The sequence below is a fragment of the Callithrix jacchus genome, chromosome X, assembly GCF_049354715.1.
Source record: "Callithrix jacchus isolate 240 chromosome X, calJac240_pri, whole genome shotgun sequence".
NCBI lineage: Eukaryota > Metazoa > Chordata > Mammalia > Primates > Cebidae > Callithrix > Callithrix jacchus.
The window spans coordinates 130,555,677-130,560,601 of record NC_133524.1 but is presented as its reverse complement, the minus strand read 5'-3'; the positions used below and the strand labels follow the sequence as shown (position 1 = coordinate 130,560,601).

At 39.6% G+C, this 4,925-nt stretch overlaps 1 long non-coding RNA gene across 1 annotated transcript; it reads left to right on the top strand.

Annotated features, from left to right (window-relative positions):
• Positions 1 to 1,596: 1,596 nt before the first annotated feature.
• On the top strand, positions 1,597 to 3,452 carry LOC118150552 (uncharacterized). The gene is made up of 3 exons (XR_004738651.3): positions 1,597 to 2,024; positions 2,387 to 2,500; positions 3,073 to 3,452. It is a non-coding gene; the product is annotated as an uncharacterized LOC118150552 (long non-coding RNA).
• The last annotated feature ends 1,473 nt before the right edge of the window (positions 3,453 to 4,925 follow it).

Sequence of the window (4,925 nt, the reverse complement as noted above, 5' to 3'; positions counted from 1 at the left end):
GCCAAGACTGGGCCCAGTTTGGCATTTAATTTTATGTGTTCATCCTCCTTGCATTCAATTAAATTTTGGTCCCAGGGCTTCTCATAAGTGCCTTTGAAAGGTTTTGTGTTTACAGAGAGGAAATTAATGTCTGACAAGTGCCTTTCATTTGATAACTTATTGTTTGTGATATATATATATATATATATATATATATATAATGTCAAATCTTACCATTGTTGTCTCACCATAAGTGCACTTTAAAGCAAACGTTTTGGGGATAGTGTTGACTTATAAAACCAGAACTTAATCATTTGGCTGAATCCTTGATATTTTACAACAGTGAATGCTCTTAACCATCTGTTGTTGGCTGCAGTTAAACAGTGTGGGGTGTTATTTCACAGAAGAATTGGGTATTTGGTATCATTTTATTCAATTAAATGTGATCCTGGTCCATTTCATATGTTTGGGTAAAAAAGTTTTTCATTATTTTCAGTGCACAACAAGGGAAGTGTTTTAATTGGCTTTGCGCTTCCTGCTTTACAACAGTTCTGGCCTCACATTACCAGGTAGCCTGAACTTTGATTTTAATTTACCTTTAAATTGTTTTAATACCATTGTATTTGGTAAAGTTTTAGTTTTTGTGTGTCTTATTTCATACATACACCAAAACTGGAGGAAGTTTTGTGGTATATTCAATGTAAAACCACATGCATTGACCCAACGCTTGTTTTATTACAGTGAATGCCGAGAAGGGCTGGACGTTGATCATGATTGAATGTTGTTTGTAATATTATATCCCAAGTGAATTGTATGTCAAATATCATGTTCTACAGTCCACTTCTGTTCCTAGTATTTTGTTTAAGCTTTCCTTGAAAATCATGGGGAATGTTCAGTTCATAAGTGAGGGAATTCCTGGTCATATTGAATGTGTTCAGTTTTCTCGAATGAATGAAATTTGCAGGTCTAGCCTCATTAATCTTGGCTTTTCAGGCAGAGCCCTGGACCTTGAACACTATCTCCTTGTGGAATGAAGTCACTTTTATTACATACCCATTGCCCATAGTATCCTAGGGGTATACTTGCCAATTAAGAGCAAATTTCCCAATCTGCATTATATTAGCAACTGTACAATTTTTGCTATTGCTTTCTCCAAAGAAAAAACTATGTTCAATGTCAGATGATAGAAACATTATTTAACATAAGGAATTCTTTATGAAACTATTCTAAATGATGTTAACTTGATCTTAATTTAAGAAATTTTCCAACTTATGTTACTGATTACTGCCAGTAACATGCCAATAGTACAGTTCTATTATGTGCATTTCATGGTCTTCATGCCAGTATTCAGTAACATACTGAATACTCACCTGAAACCCATTTGGAAATTTATTATGCATAATCTTGCACAGTATATGAGTGTCACTAATCAGTAACAAAGTGAGGAGAACACTAAGGGTTATTTCCCATAGTTTTGCATAAATCAATTGCCTTGTCACTGATCACTGAAAAATATAACATAAAAGGACTCCTCTGAAACTCCCCTTCTAGTCAAAAAAAAAAAAAAGGGGTATTGTGTCTCGGTGTAAAATTTTATGATTTCCCCGTGACGTTTACTTGAGGTAAGATGACCTATGGTATCCTTTGGCAGGGACAATGAGGCCTCTCAAGAGCGATGTTAATTGCCCTTATGGCATACATGCAGTCTCAGTCTTACACCGAGGCTCAGTGTAAGTTACCTTTCACTCATTCAGCCTACCTTGCACAGGATGCATGATTGAGTACTCAGTCCCCACCAGGTATTTTCAGAAGCACTTCTACAGAAGGGAAAGTGGATGAGTAGCCTAGCCACCTACCATAAGAATTTCCAAGCACATACTTATAATGGTGCTAAGTTGTCCACTGACAGGCAAGTCTCCTTGTAGATTTATACAGCCACTATCTCCTTCAGGACCTGTGGTGGAAAAGTCCTGGACTGGTCAGCCTGTGAGCCTGTAACATGGAGAGAGTGGAACCAGAACAAACTGTCTAGAACAACCAGACAAGTAAGAGCAACCTTAACTTGTGTGAAGTGATAGGTGTTGCGTGGAGGGCACCACCTGTCTCCTGTGAGGTGCACCATCATTTATGATGGTGTCGAAACCTTTTCCCGGAATCGCAGAGCTAGTAACTGCCAACAATGTTAGGGTCAGTCCGTGGACACTGATTATTAACTGTGTGGTAGAGACCCTGCTAGGCAGTGACGTCTCTTTTTAGTCATTATTCGTATTTCTTTGTTCACTGTGGGTGCTGCTTACAGACAAATTAATTTATTTGAATTACTCGGATTTCCAAAAAAAAAAAACCTGATCTTGGCATTTTGCCATCAAAGTTTTGATCTTTTGTTCCTCTTTGGAAACTCTTGCAGTAACAGTCAGCAGCAAGATGAACTTGGACCGTCAAAAATAAACTCCAGGAATGAAGTGATTGCAGGAGTGCTATTCAGGTGCCTTATGTCTGGCGTAAAAACATGGATCTGAAGGTAATTGAAGGCCATGTCTATCTAAAAAAGGAGAAAGATAAGGCTCGTGAACCAAGTGGGTGGTGGAGAATGGTACTCTGCCAGTCTACCTGCACCATGAAGTGGAGGGCGTTTATTTGTCAGGAATCCAGGAAGACATAGGCTAACAATGAAAGCAATGCATATATTGACACACCTTCAAATCTTCCCCCACTCAGGCACCGTCGGCCAGTTCTTTGCTTTGCAGACATTGCTGGGACCACATAGCATGTCTCATTCCTGGTTTCCACTATCTGAGTCTGAAGGTCACATGGCCCTTTCTCACTATCATCTTTGATCCTCAGTTTCCTCATTTGCACAATGGGATTTATACCATGGATTCAGGGATGTTGTGAGAATCAAGTGTGATCATCCTTGTTAAGGGCCTAGCACACAAGAGATGGTCAAGGAATTAGTATCCTACTTCCTGAATCCATATATTGGAGAACATGAAGGTGCTCAGTTTCACTCCCTTCCTATCACTGCTTCCCCGCCCCTGCCCAAGCTGTTTGTCTTTGCCATAATGTTATTGAAATGTTTGTTTGCCTTCCCAGGGCCAGCAAGCTTCCTCAGGGATTACTGAGGCATCTCCTTGGAAATCACAGCTCATTAATCCTGCTGTGAAGAAAGAGGCAGCCAGGACCTCCGGCTTTTCCTTTTTCTGAGCCATATTCTGTTCCAGCCAGCTTGGATACCTTACATGGACCTTAACAGGGCTCATTACCCAGCACCAGTTGGGACTCGCTACCATCTATAAACTGTGCAGCCTGGAGGGAGCCTGTTGACTGGCACTGCCAGAGATGTCTCTTCTCTTTGCCTTTGTAAAGTCATTTCTTTTAGGTGTGGTGATTAATTTATTGAAATTCAGGTGAAGACACCTGACCATTTGACAGAGGGAAGAAAAGTGCTAGATGAAAATATGCACTATTCTCAAATGTTCTCGAAGAGACTTTTAACCTCTAGTCTCAATAGATACTTCTGGTTTGGTTTCTCTACTTTTCTCTTGACACAAGTTTCATTCAGAAGGTAGCATCACAGAACGTGAAGTCACTCACCCTAGGTCAAATTCCACATTCCCTTTTGAATAGACACTAAAATGTCTAGCCTTTATCCCACACAATGATATTCGTACTCTTCTGATTTATCCCTGTATTTCGTTAAGTTACTTTAAATCCTTGGATGATGAGGGTCATTGTTATTTCCCACCTGATGAAAAACTGAGACCTGAGATACACATAGAAGAGCTTTACCCCAAACCCATGTTTCGTAACCAAATAATGTGATAGTGACCTAGAACAGCTTATTTCCTAGTCAAAAGCAGTTGTGAAACAAGGTAACTGTGACTCCTCCTCTCTGTTACACATGCGTGTGTTGTGCCCTCTGCCCCTGCACTGACACAGTCATCTTGAATCACTTCACTGTTGTGTAAGAGGCTGTGGGGAAAACCTAAAGGAATGGTTTAGTGGGTAATTCTGACTATTGGTATTTTAATATTTGGGGTTTTAAAAAAATTTGTAGAAATGGGGTCTCGCTGTGTCACCCAGTCTGGCTTCAAACTTGGGCTTGAACAATCCTCCTGCCTCAGCCTCCCAAAGTGCTAGGTCTATAGTCATCAGCTGTCATGACTGGCTCTACTGGCATTTTAGAAGTATTCACAAAGGAGAGGGAACCAAAAAGGTGTCTCTTTGGTGGCAGTTTCAGGGATCAGGATGCTGGATAAAAAAGAAAGTGGGCCTCCTCTGAATTTAAAGTGGGACTTTGCTCCTTGGATCTTTCCCAGGAGTTCATTCCGAGGCCAGCACATACAGTCTCATCAGGCATGTAGTTAATGAATGACTCTTTGCTGGTGGGAATGTTAATGTGCTGTAAATTTTGGTGTGAAGTGTTCCATGTCACATTTGCCTTAACATGTTTTTCCATGCCTCTTATTTATATGTCATGGGAAGGGAATGCATGATAATGGACACTTTAAGGCAAGGCTTTTGACTGAAAGTATATGGATTATATGCGTAGGAGACAATTGATTTCACTAGTATTTGCGGAAACAAATATGAAGGCTGATATTTTTATCTTTTTTTAAAATGACATTTTGGGTTAGAGATGTAACATGCACTCATGTACAAAGTAGAGAGATTTCAGGAGAATATGATGAAATTGAATTCACTAAAATCCGTCTACATAGAATTACACCCATTGTGACCATTTTGGATCATTTCCAGTTAGGCTGCTCCGTGACAATACCCATTTTTTAAAAAGTAGGACTCTTGACATGATAAATTTTATCAAGTAAATTTATGCTCTCACACTCAGAAATTTGAAAAAGTCTTTCATATATATACTTTTTATTTTATAGGCATGGGAAAGGCACATTTTTATCCCTGGGATTGAAGTCTTCTATCTCCTACCT